Source organism: Crocodylus porosus, unplaced genomic scaffold (assembly GCF_001723895.1).
Source record: "Crocodylus porosus isolate Cpor-Errol unplaced genomic scaffold, CroPor_comp1, whole genome shotgun sequence".
In the NCBI taxonomy this organism is placed as follows: domain Eukaryota; kingdom Metazoa; phylum Chordata; order Crocodylia; family Crocodylidae; genus Crocodylus; species Crocodylus porosus.
This window is the reverse complement of record NW_017728886.1, coordinates 85,833,770-85,847,998: the sequence shown is the minus strand read 5'-3', so window position 1 is coordinate 85,847,998 and position 14,229 is coordinate 85,833,770. Positions and strand designations below refer to the sequence as shown.

The 14,229-nt window shown below is 39.1% G+C and overlaps 1 protein-coding gene across 6 annotated transcripts in view; it reads right to left on the bottom strand.

Annotated features, from left to right (window-relative positions):
• Nucleotides 1–14,229, bottom strand: part of BBS9 (Bardet-Biedl syndrome 9) — a 479,447-nt gene that overhangs the window by 93,454 nt on the left and 371,764 nt on the right. The window lies entirely within an intron of this gene.

Sequence of the window (14,229 nt, the reverse complement as noted above, 5' to 3'; positions counted from 1 at the left end):
TTATTCATTGTGAGTAAATAGATCGGCAAGCATAAGGGCATAAAGGGGCAAAAGATGTTACTGGACAGCAACTCCTGTCTCTTTAAATTTTTTCTCAATGGAGGCTTAAGAGTTGACAGAAAAATGCATGGAGCACTTTGTAGTGCAGTGCCACATTGCCACGACTACCTTTTGGTGACAAATGCCATAGCTACAGTCGGTACAAAATTGAATAAGAGTTGTTTATTTTATTTTTGTACTGTTTATTTTTCCCATTCCATTTATTAGCACAGTCTGCTTATTTGCATAATTCTGGGGGGAAAAGGCTATGCAAACAATAATCTACTGTAGGCAACCTGGAAGTTGGAAAGAGGAAAAAGCTTTGACATTTAAAACGTAATTCCCTTCCAGGCAATGAGCCTGTTAATGACACTGAAAACACAAATAAATCCATGATCTTTTAATCTGCTAAATTCTTCCCCTTGGAAAGCTTGCTGAATTTTATGCTACACTAAACTTTAGGAAGAGTGTAACTGTATAAAAGAAGAAATATTTGGTGCTTATATAATGTTTGCCAAAGGGAGAGCTGAAAAAAATGGAATTGAATTAAAAGTGAGATAAAGAGAAGCTAAGGCCACATTTATCAAGAAGTACCTTTGACTGAATGGCCAACCTAATTTTCAAGTGCATTGAATACCATGTGTTTTCACTGACTTAAATAAGAGTTGTGGGTGGTTAGTACTTCTGAAATTCTAAGATGTTTCAAGAAGTTTGCCATCCAAGGATCAGGTGTCCAATATCAGAGGCCCCTGAGGACATTTCTGGCTTCTGACTTGCATAGTACCACATAAAAGTCAATGGTAGAGCAAAACGAGGCAAAAAGCTAATTTCTAGTTTGAGCCTAAGGTTACATATTCTTGCCAATCAATGTCCTCAGTATTTGAAAGGACTGAAATGAATAACATCTGGTCCATGAAGAAAAGTGTTACATTTAAATTTAACTGCATTTAAAGCCACACCCCCTTTGGACAGTATAAAAAAGGTAACTGTATTTTCATTGAGAACAATGAAATTTGAGATCCAGGTTGTCCTTGAACAAGTCACTGATTTTTTTTCCAGCCTGTTGGCATAATCAAGGTGAGAGGCAAGTTACAGTTTCCTCATTCACGCTTTTATGCCATATTATAGATGATTCATAATTGCCTATTCTCTATTGTCAAAGAAACATGCTGATACATGCAGCAGTCGTGATACAAAAGGGCCTTTTAAAAAAGTGGGGATCATAAATTTGATTGTAATTAAAGGGAAGGAATGAATGTGTATTTTTATTCAATTTTCCAATGCATCTAAATGGGGAAACTGACTTACTCTGCTCCTGTTCAGCCTGGATACAAGTCAGCTTTGTGTCTCAGCTACACTGCCTCACCCATGCTTAAACAGTGATTGCCAAGCTTCTTTAAGTCTGTTTCTATGTTTTGGATATTGCCAAAAAAGTAAAACTCCTTGAATATAAACTAAGGAGATAACAGGGAGCTCATGCATTGTAATATATGTTTTCTATTTGGAGTTGAGAATGACTAAAGGCCTTGCTCTTTTGTATTAAAAATATTACATTAGAAATGTAAAGCAGTGTAACTTTACATCGATAATCTAATAAATGTAACAATAAACAGTTAGAACCATTCACAGCATCATTCCCAGACTAGACAGTCATACAAAACACTGTGATCTGTCTCACAGGGCTAATGATATAAACCATACAGAAAACAAAGCAGGACTGAGTCAGCGTTCTCTAGCAGGAAAAACACTATACAGCTCACCAGCTATTAAGAGAAGGGAGTTAATGAATTCAAACCCAAAATAAAAATGATAGGCTTCAAAATCTACTGGTTTCTAAGATAAATGGAACAGAAACAGTGTTAGGGCAGAATTCAATGATCTAGGTCTTGCACATGACAGGATGAGGTAGCATTGTGCATTTGTGCATTTGAGTTCTTTACATGAAGGCACAATGAGCTGGCTTGTGTGCATATCTGAATTAATGCATTCTACTGGGTACAACATCAACCTTCTTAATGTGCTTATTATTTCTTTCTGCCACATCCTTTTGCATACCACATCTTTAAAGTCAAAAGTTGTGATTAGGGACCTACCTAAATGATAGTTTCATGGATTTTGCAGAAACTGAAAAACAGCTTTGTCCACGATCACCGGGAAATCCAGCAACAGCTACAATTTCCCACAAAATCAACCGAAGAAAACCAAAACAATAGCGACATAGACTGAGTGAACACACTCTCCACAAATCAACGGCAAAGGGCAGGGCTGCTGGGGTCCCTCTGCCAATCAGCGGTGAGGGGCAGAGATACCATGAAATACCCATGAAACTGGCTCTGTGCATTGCAAGCAGGTTGTAAAAAATCCTTTGTCTCACCATGACTTAGGTAGGTCCCTAGTTATGATGATATCTTTTGCCCATAATTATGATATTTTTTGTCCATAGTAAAAGATTGCGATTAGGTGATGTATGGTTTGTTGTAATTCAATGTCAGTGAGCCACAAACACTGTGTCTATTTGGCTGTTAAGTACACTTATAATATGTGCTTAATCACTTCTGATAGTCGTACCAAGAGTCAAGGGAACATAAGCATTTTTAAACATATTATATTAATATATATGCATGAAACTCACATCCCCCCCAAACTCTTAATAGGGAGGTCTGGAAAAGAATCTCAATTCTTGAATAATCTTAATTATTCCTTAATGCTAATTATGAAATAAACATCAATGTACTTTTTCTCCTAGGCTTAATGGACACAAAAGTCATGTCCCCAAGCCCCCGCACCATTTTTGCTGCCCTCCGCTGGACTCTCTCCAACTTATCCATACCCTTTCTGCAGTTGGGGGGGAGGGGGTGTGCAAACTGAATACAGTTCTCCAGATGTGGCCTTACCAGTGCTGAATAGAGGGGAATAATCACTTCCCTTGACCAACTGGCAAAACACCTACCAAAGCAGCCATCAGCCTTCTCGGCAACAAGGGCACATTGATGGCTCATCTTCAGTTTGCTGTCCACTGTAACCCCCAGGTCCTTTTCTGCAGAGCTGCTGCCCAGTCAGTCAGTCAGTCCCCAGCCTGTACTGGTGCATGGGATTGTGCCGTCCAAAGTGCAGGACTTTGCACTTGTCCTTGTTGAACCTCATGAGATTTCTTTTGACCCAATCCTCTAATTTGCCTAGGTCACTCTCAATCCTAGCCCTACCCTCCAGTGTATCTACTACTCCTCCCAGTTTGGTGTCATCTGCAAACTTGCTGCGGGTGTACTCTATGCCATCTTCCAGGTCATCGATGAAGACACTGAACAAAACCAGCACCAGGACCAACCCCTGGGGCACTCCATTTGATACCTGCTGTCAGCTAGACATCGAGCCATTGATTACTATTCTCTGAGCCTGATGGTCCAGCCAGTTTTCTATCCACCTTACAGTCCATTCATCCAGCCCATACTTTCTTACCTTGCCTTCAAGAATGCTGTGGGAGACCGTATCAAAAGCCTTGCTAAAATCAAACAAAATACACCACATCCACCGGTCTTCCTGCATCCACAGAGCCAGTCACCTCATCATAGAAGGCAATCAGGTTGGTCAGGCATGACTTGCCCCTGGTGAATCCATGCCAACTGTTCCTAGTCACCTTTTGCTCCTCCAAGTGCTTAGAAATGGATTCCTTGAGGATCTGCTCCATGATTTTTCCAGGGATTGAGGTGAGGCTGACTGGGCTGTAGTTTGCTGGATCTTCCTTCTTCCCTTTCTTAAATATGGGCACCATGTCTGCCCTTTTCCAATCATCACAGACCCCTCCTGATTACCATGAGTTTGCAAATATGATGGTCAATGGTTCTGCAATCACATCAGCCAACTGCCTCAGCACGCATGGGTGCTTCCCATCTGGCCCTATGGACTTGTACACATCCAGCTTTTCTAAACAGGTCCCCAACCTGTTCTTTCACCACTGTTGGTTGCTTACCTCCTCCCCAAGTTGTGCTGCCTGGTGCAGTAGTCTGGGAGCTGACCTTGCCTGTGAATACTGAGGTGAAGGCAGCATTGAGCACTTCAGCCTTTTCTGCATCCCCTGTCACAAGGTTGCCTCCCCCATTCAGTAAGGGACCCACAATTTCCCAGGTCCTCATCTTCAGTTACACAGTAATAAGTAAGATCAAATTAAGCCCATTTATGCATACAAATTCCAACAGTGAAATGCATCACTCAGAGGTGGAAAGAAAAACATTTAGTACATGGACACAATATATAGACACAACAGCACAACCATTTGGGGCAGGACTTTATGGCAAACCCATTCACCTGTGAATAGTAATTTTTAGGATCAATCCAGAATGCTTTTAGGATCTCAACTACAAAAGGAATATAAAAAATGGAAGGGTACTCAATTTTATTACATTAAAGAAAAAAAGCTGAACAAACCCTCCTAATATTTGAATCTGAGACTTCAGAGAACGAGTTAATCCAAAACTGACAATTGGGTCATTGAGTGGCCACTCTCGGTACTAATAAAATCAGCAGTATATTCCAGTAGGGAGTGAGGGCAGCTGACTCATTCTGGAAGCATATAATCAATGTGAAAGTAAATCTCCCATGTAAAGGAAATCCTTTGGAGAAGGGAACACGATGACAAAGAACTGCCAGCCAAGTCTGCCCTGTGGTCAGTGAATAATAAGAATATGAAATAACAGGGCTAATTTAAGTTCTTGTAGTTGAGGGGCAGTAATTCAGTGCTTTTGCAAGTTCTCTCACCCAGCAACTGTTTGTAGCTGAGCTGATTTTCTGTGCTGAGCAAAGTGTATGATTGCTGGCTATAGTGAGGGATCACTCATGAACACAATGACAGAGTGGGCTAAGAGTGGAACAGAAGTCAAAGGAAGTCTGTACCTAGGATAGAGTCCCTCTTTAAGGTTATTCAGTTTATTTAATCTCTCTGCCTTAATTTTTTACTAGTGATAATGAAGGTTACGCACTCTATGGAAGTACTGTGAAGATTAATGCCTATAAGAGATAATGCCAAAGCTGAAAATCAACAAAAGACTCTGAAAATCCTATGACAGTTAGGTAGCTACTAGATGCCCAGGATCTCAATATATTTGGGCAAGTCTCTTGCAGATCCTATTGTATTTTCTGGAGTATAACATGTACTTATAAAGGACATTAGCAAAAAAAATAAAATTGTGGGGAAAAATCTTTATTATATATTTGATTGAATTGAGGCCAGTTTTTATTATAATGATTTCAGCTATTTTTCAATATGCTGTTTTGGTATACAAGATGTACCTTAATTTTAGACCTCCTTTTAGGGTGGGAGGGAGGAACAAAGGGTGCAGCGGGATTTGGTTCATATACTAAAAGATACAGTACTGCAGTAGGAAACGTGAGATTTTCATTTTTGAGATACTCCCTCCCACCCACCCCCAACATACACAAATACCTAGCTGCTTTACAGAAAATGAGGTATATGTCATCTTAACTTCTAGACCGCATGAGGTTTTCAAGTTTATAAAGCATTGCACAACATGATATTTTCATGATATTATGGCAAGAGCCCAAAATGATTCACAGACACCATCTAAATAAGAATAGTTTTCACCATAAAAACAGGAGCCTGCTCTAGATACCTGTACACGCCTGCAGAGAAAGATAATGACTGAACATCTAAACCACGTCATTCAATAAGGAAATGTAAACTTTTTTTTTTAAATCTGAGATGCACTGAAAATAACTTTTAATTAATTCACAGGTGAGCAAGTTTATGCAACGGGGAATACTTTTCATCCAAGCTTTCGGAAATAAACAACCACATGTTGTTTCATCTTTCAAAGCATAATGAAAGCTACAGGAAGCATGCCACTGCTATCTGCAACTACCACTATATTGAAAGCAATTTTAGGAGGCTTAGCTTTAGACTTACTTCTGCTACATAATAAGTGACTTTTCCTTTGTAATGCTTCTCAAACCTTTTTCCTAGCAGAAGGCTCAAGCTATAGAATCTGAACAGATGAAAGAACTCAAGAAATATTGCAAAAACTGATAAAATGTGAATGCGATGCAGATCCCTCTGTGTAGATTTTAAGACTGGGAGGTTAAACTTTTTCTAAAGAATAGCAGAGAGGCTATCTTTTCAACACAATCTGACTGCTTTAAAAGAAGGATCTTCCCTTTTCCATAAAAAAATCTTATTTTAATATGAACTTTTAAAACACCAGTTTGAAGTATTTACTATTGGTTTAGTGCACTATATCCAGAAACAGATTTTAATGATAGTTCAAAGTGAAAAAAAAGATAACCAAGGTAAATTAGAAATGACAAAAATATAACATAATACTTCTTATGCTGGTAATCTTGCCAATGAGCTAGCCCCATTTTCAGTGACACTGGCCTATTGGTCACATCATTTTGTACTGAATCAAACTGCTCAACAAGCTGTTTCTCATATGCTGAAAATCTGACCCATGAATTTTATTATGAAACAAAAGGTCATTACAAATTCGAAAACTCTGAACGTTCTTGATCAAAAACATCTCTTTCTGACCTTTCACTTTCCTATACTTACAAATAAGATGTTGCATGAGATACTTTTTTCAACTGTCCAAAACACACCAATTCCCAATGGCACAAAGCTGTGTGGACTTCCAACTATGAAATACTAAACCACTAACAAGGGCAGTGCCATCACATTTGTGTGTGTTGTACATTGATTACATTGGTTACAACTATTAAAATGTAAACAAATTAATGTTCTCTCAGTCCAGCACTAAAAAGAAAGGTGACAGACATCTTTTAACATCATTCAGAACCAGCAAAGATGCTCCAGTTCTCTTAAATGAAATATACTGTTGCATGGGAGTGACTTCCATGGTATTCTCACTTACTGTAGTGATATGTATGTTATCAGTCACTAAAAATACTACTTCATATGCACTGAGCACAACTTTTTGTTTAATAGCAAAAGCAATGAACAGCCACAAAGAAGAATGAACAGCTTCTTCTTTCTTTAAAAAGTGTTTGGAATTGAAAGTAAACCAAACTATGGTCCAGTGAAATTTGGCTTTGTTTAATGACCTGTATGTTAGTTTCTCATTTCTCCCATGTTTCATAAAACACACCATTAACCTCTTCCATTTGCCAGTGGTTGAAAGCGAAGTGTACTGGTAAACTATGCCTGTAAAGAGGCAGCCTTCAATGAGTTATTTTTTTCTTTCACAAAGGTGAAGAGTTTTGCTGACCCAGTGAGAGACGGGTTGAACAAAATTCAATTCTGCTGCAGTCAACAGGAAAGTAGGAAGGAAAATAGGATTTAACAAACAAAGCATAACAAGTCTGCAGCAGGAAATCATTATTTGGGCAATTGTTCACTTTGTTAAGAAGCTGGACTCTATTAATATCTATCAGGGCACACTGCTGTGTTTGTGGTTTCTCTTTAGCGCCACGTCTAGTCTAATTAGTTACAAAGTGGTCATACAGGCTGGAGAAATTTGCAATTGTATGGGGTTTCTGAGCAATACATGTCATTGATGCATAGTCTGGCACCAGTTTATTCTGGTTAAAGTTTGAGTAGTTGGCCAAAATTGAATCAATACTAAAGGAAGCTCAGAATGCCAACTGAAGTGGTTTACAGAAATAGTTCACTGACCATTACATCTGCAATGGATTAAGCACGTTAAACGGTTCAGTTCGAGTTAACATTTATAATATAGATACACATAAATAAATGCAACCACATATTTAGATTGCATATTTGCAGTTAAAAGCCATTTAGGAACTCACATGACATTGTTTCACATGATCACTGGAAAAAAATATGTTTTTTAAAGTTGCATTTCTACTTCAGGGAGTTTAGACTCTAAAATGTGGATATTTGACATTTTATCCAATAATACAGATGTTTGCAAAGAAAATCCACAAGCTGCTGGACTAGTGACATTTTAAACACTACTGTAACAGCTGGAAATTCAATAATCTTATGATGAGGAGGAAGAGAAGGACAATGACAGTAACAGACAAGCCAAAGTGGTGCTACAAAATTTGTAACAAATCATTATTTTTAACCTCCATTAGTATTAATGACTCACCACACCAAACCAACTCTCAGTACTTATATTCATATCTGCTTAATCTTTATCTCCACTTTTTGTTATTTTCTAAGGAAAAGCAGGCATACTGCCATCAACTTTCTTTGAAGTTACTTGCAGATTTCAGATGTCAGAATCAGTTCCAGAGCGGTGGACTAAATGGTCAAAGTACAGGTTGTGCTTGATTTCATATGGCCCAACAGTTTATTGTATAGCCTATAGCCTCAGCTGCTACAGATCAGTGTGCAGTCAACAGAGCTATGCCAATAATATATCAGCCTAACATCTAACTCAATGGTGTTTAATAAGGGAGTAAATAACAAGCATGAAGACAAACAAACTTAAGTCTGACTTCACTTGGTTTAGAATGCAAATAAGCTCCACTCAAAATATCTCATGGCACTACAAATAAAAGAGAAGTAGGAGAAACCAAACATATAGATGGGAGTCCCTACCTGTCCCAAAGGACAAGTCTGACCTAAAATTGGATCTCATTTCTTTGCCTGGTTTATTAGAAATTCTTCCTTCAACCAGTGAATCTGGAGTTGGACGTTTCTTCAACACACACAGGGTACCTGTTGCTAGCCCGTTAGTTGGAGCAGAAAACTGGAGAGAGCCCAATATATGCAGCTGGCTATTGCAAAATGCACAACATGAATAAAAATAACTATTTCCCTATTGACTCACTAACCCCTTGCTCACATCTCTGATATTTCAGAAATAATGAGGTATTTGTCATATAGGAAAGGCTTCTCAGTAGGACTTGCACTCGCTGATATGAACAGCATGGTAGTAAGCCTTGGCCATTTCTCAAAGTGCAAGATCATGGCCAATATCTGGCACTGTTCTAATATTTCTCTAATTGAACTCTACGGTGAAATATACTCATGAGGTGGGGAGTCAGTGTATCTCTCTCTACTGCACTTATAACCCATCAACAGCCTGTGCAGGATCAGCAAAAGAACCATTAAGGGTGTCTGTGCAAATTTTACTTTTTTTCAGAAATCTAAGCCAGCCACAAAACATATAGTTTAGAAGGTCACCACTGGTGTAGTCTGGGGATTCCTGTTTAATGTAAAGCAGATCCAGTGGCCACAGTATCCTGCATAATAAGCAAATATAGGTTGCAGAAGATGCTGTGGCTCAGTCTCAAACAGATGACCCAACCAGTAGTATAGATTATTCACCTGTATCTCCCTTGCATGGTAGAAGGTTCAGATAACCCAACCATATGGATCAGCAAAACTTTGAGTTGCAATAATGTAGGAATTTTGAATCCTGAAGCATACATCACTTTCCATACCTGTGTAAGATGGCAATAATAATACTACCTTGTTTATATCTCCTGCTTGTCTCATCTGTTGAGATCTGAAACTCTTCAGGGTGAAAACCACTTATTACAAAATTGACAAACTGGTATCTTGATAACAGTTGTAGCCTTATTATTATTACTACTACTTTTAAATACAATTCCTATTGAAATCTTTGGACTACCACCTGCAGTGACATACACTGGGTGAAAGTTGCATAAAAAGATATCAGTTACACTCTAAGTTACACTAAAATGGAAATTAACGTGTGCAAATGAGTAAAATACATGTGTCAACAGGATGACAATAAGCTTATTAAATAAAGCAACTAACAGGCTTCAGACTGCCCTAAATTGCCCTATGCTCTATTAGTCACTGCACTTTACTGACACTTGCTTCAAGTAACGGCCTGTGAATTATACTTGGCGAGCATATGTACAGAACACTAATTCAATGCAAGCAAGACTATTATCATTTATCATCCTGTGCTTTCTTGCCATTTTTGTATACAATGCCCTGAAAGATTTTGGCCTAATTTATATGTGTGAATCTAACAAAACATTCTATAAATTAAAAAAACCCCAGATGACAAAGTTTAATTTTTTTTAAGTTTGGAAATTGATTTTAGAGAAAAATATTAATATACTTAGTGATAGAGGGGAAAATTACTACAAATGATACAACTGCTAACTTTCTAATCAGCTATGATCCATTATAGCCTTTCTTTCCAAGTACAGCATTTACAGAAACCTGGTACTTTCCAATTTACTATTATTTATCAATTGTCTTGCCTTTCACTTACTTATTGCTTTTACAACTGTTTATTTTAACTACCAAGATATATGTATTAATACAGTTCAAAAACTGGCACACTTTCAGAAGCAGGGGTGTTGTCATTAATGAACATAAACCTTGTATTGAAAAAAGATACTGGTTGGGATGTCTGCTGTGCAACAAGAATATTGATATTCCCCTGCAGCATCTGTATCAACGTTCAGGGCATTGTATTATCTTTACGTCTTCTTCCTGCATGTCATACACACACACTAATGAATGTGCCACATCCTATACTGCCTGTAACGTAATCACTCTATTCATGCCCTAGCATGTTATAATCCTTGTCCAAGCATATATAAACTAAGGCGCTTTTTCTCCCAGATCACATCTGATTTTTCACTTCTTTACCAAATATATGTTGTAATCAATCTCTTTCTGTACTAATGGTACAGGACACTTTCCTTTCTTTTACTGACATGCAAAGATTTCCCTTTGCACCGCATTCAAGTCTGCATACATGTCTCACACACCAATTTCTTTAGTGTCACACATTTTCAGTGAAGGCCTAATGAATACAAAACCTTACTGAAATTTTTAAAAAAGCCCAACAATCTTGCTCTATTTTATCCATTTTGATCCCATCTTATTACCATGCCCTTCAAAACTTTGATTCTACCAAGGCATAAGTGCTAAGTACTAACAGTCAAAAAGCCCAAGGGTGAATCAATTCAATCTTTGCAGGTTTGTCTAGACTGCCTAGATTGAACCAATAAGCAAGTTAACTGACATTCACTTTTGATTCTGGAAATGCAGTCACATTTCTGCAGTGGCCCAGGCCAGAAGCTGGGGGACACTAAAGGATACCTCCCTGCTCAGCTGGAGCACACAGCTTGGGCCAAGGGGAGCCTGCCCACCCTGAGAGGAGGGGGGAGGTTTGCAGGGGAAAATGCAAAGCATCCCGGGATGCTGGAGGACTGTGAGTTAACTTGAATCTGGATGGGATCTGGGACAGAACTGCAATAAACTGATTTAGCCTACATCACTTAAGTCTGATACTACATCCATCCAGGTTTATCTTAAACTGGTTTGGGCCATTTTGTAAGATGTTTATGTGCACTGAACTTCTGTTGTGTTACAAGATTTGAACTGGCTTCTGATCACTTATACTGGTTTATGTGTAATTTCTGGCCCTAGGTAAAGGCACAATGCAATCTAATGCATGGTCCACACAACCATGATTCCTGTCATGTCACATGTGTGTCGCAGAAGGCATGATTGTAGGATCATGCAATAAATTCCATCGTGCCTTACTGCTGGTGCAAGAGGAGCCCAATCCTGGGCTCCCCCTACACTGACAAAAAAGCAAGCTCCCACATCTGGGAGCCACCTCAGTCAAGGGACTTCCAGCAACAAGGACACCCCACACACCCCTGGGGCTGAGGGGGGGTCAAAGCCACGGCCCGTGACTGCTGGATCCCTGTGGATCCCAGCACCAGGAAGCACACTGCAGGGACCCAGCCTCCACAGCTGCAGGACTCTGGGTCCTGGGAGCTGGGGATTACCTGTGGGAACCAGAACTGGCATCTGCCGGGGCAGAGAGTCCCCTCAGTTGTGGGACTCCCAGCCCCAGCTGGGCATAGTGCACCTTGGGGTTCTTAGTTGCAAGGAAGACCCCGCTGCATATCTAAATTAAAGCTCAATGGCAACCAGCTATAAAATTAGTATACAAAAGATGGTTGGACTTTTTTCTGGCATGATAGTTGATCAAATTGTGAGGTCACAATTGTGGTTTGAAATGTTAGCAAAATTGGCAGGTATTACCAGGTGTTACTAGACAGGGGTTGCAACATTAACGCTTCTGCTGTGGCACAAAGCCTCAGATTATGGAACACCTGCTACAATACCCACTGCTTGAAGGCACATGTACAATGAAAGACCTTGCAAAGTACAATAAGTGAGCACAAACTTCCATAACAAAATGGTCAAATGTAGTGTAGAGACATATGAAGGAGAAGAATGGCATGATAGCTACTTTTCACGTGTAGTTTGTCTCAAGGCAATGGTCCTATTAATCAGTTAATTGTGCAATACCTATAATCCATAGAGGTCAGCCGAAATAATTATTGCATGACATGGTCTTCCACTTAATGAACAGAAAATGTCAGAATTATTTCAGTTGGGAGCAATACTCACACCACTCTGGACTTCTAGGATGGCAACATTCATAAAATGCTCTTGTTCAATACTATAAAAGGTCTCATTTTTCTATAAAGTAGAAGTCAAATTGAAAAAATATATACTTTCAAAATGTAGGGAGCTGAAGATTTTACATGAAGTATAGTCTCAAGCCTGCCTCAAAGCTGTCTTTGATCTTTCTGAACTTTTCAATCATGTGTGACTAAAGAATTCTCCACGAAGAATTATGTATGGCTTTCTACATTAATGAAAATCTAGTACGCAAAATTTAGGAAAACAAAAAAACCAAACATTTAAAAATATGGTAATAAAAAAGCCATGGGAGGCTTAAGCTAAAGAGTCATTGCCATCTATATGCATGTGTTACACAACATTTTTCTGTCAGATTTATTAGGTTTCATTTGAATTCATTTTCCCAATGATGTTTATTCAGAAATGATTAGGGGTAAAAATATAAAGAACTAAGCAAACTAATATTACGAAATCCAACCCCTGGGTGAGCCCAGAAATAATGAAAAAGTTGTGGAGACTCCTCTCATTTCAAGCTCTATTTCTCAATTACCAAGGTCACAATACAATAGCTCTCTTTTACAAAGATTGATTGTAAAGCATGTGTAACCCTTCATTTGCTTTGATGCTGCTACTTCTGTACAACAGTGACCTCCTTTGAAATGCTAGAGTTCCATAAACAGTGACCATATAGAGATAGTCATTTTCTCCCATGGAGCGTCACTGCTCTCCCAGGAGAAACCACAAGTGTACAGATGTTCAGGATTTTTCTCCCAGAGCAAAAATGGATACTTCAGCTGAAAAATAGCCCGGGAACATCCTGGGTTATATTACTTCCAGGAGAATTTATCCTGGCAGAGTGTGTACAAATATTTACGCTCTTTTGAAAGAAGCCACACCACAGTCCTCCAGCATTACAGAGTACTTTGCTCCTGTATCACACCTCCCTGACCAGGGTGGCAGCATGTTGCTCACTGAACTCTGCTGCTCCAGCTAAGCAAGACAGCCAAAACATATACGCTTCACAATCCCACACTGTACTGCAGGGAGATGCAGGCTAACTCTGAGCAGCCTGGGTCAGCCAATCAGGGCCTCCCTATGCCCCTGCCATTCTGGTTCTGGGCAGAATGAGGGAGCCTGAAGAACATACTGAGATGTGTGCACAGGGTCCCCCTGTCTGAACACTGTCAGCACTGCAGGTTCTCCTCTGCTCTTCAAGGACTCAGTACTCAAATGTCTGTTTAGGTATTTCCAGGTAAGTTTTTCCACCACAAGAACATACCTGGGAGAATTCTCTCACATCGTTTGAACCATCATACATTCCTCCTCTGCTGGGAGAAGGAAAAACAGTAGAAAATGGACTTGTGTGTGTTGGACCCTGCACCACTGAAATCAATGGCAGCTTTGATACTCCTTCACAGATGTTTATTAGTGGAGATGGGGCTCTTGTAGTTTTTGCATTAGAAGAGATTTCTATGCTGTAATAAATACCTTATTAGATAATGGTGGCAATACAAAATAAACAATTTCACCCAATTCTTTCTTTGAGTTACACCTACCCAGTATGTGATTTTTTTAACATAATCATGTTCTTCATTCTGACTGTAAACTAATTTTACTCTTCTCATTCTGTATATAGTAGGTACACATTTAAAATATTTTGCCATTTCATCTCTACCAGTGCTAACATCTTGAAAGCCCCAGTAAAAGCTGCTGTTACTACCACTTTAAGAATCATGTTATCTAAGGACTTGTCTTAACTGCAGTTAATTCTGGTCGTTACATGCATTTTGCTTCTAACTTGAGTCCTGCCTACGAAC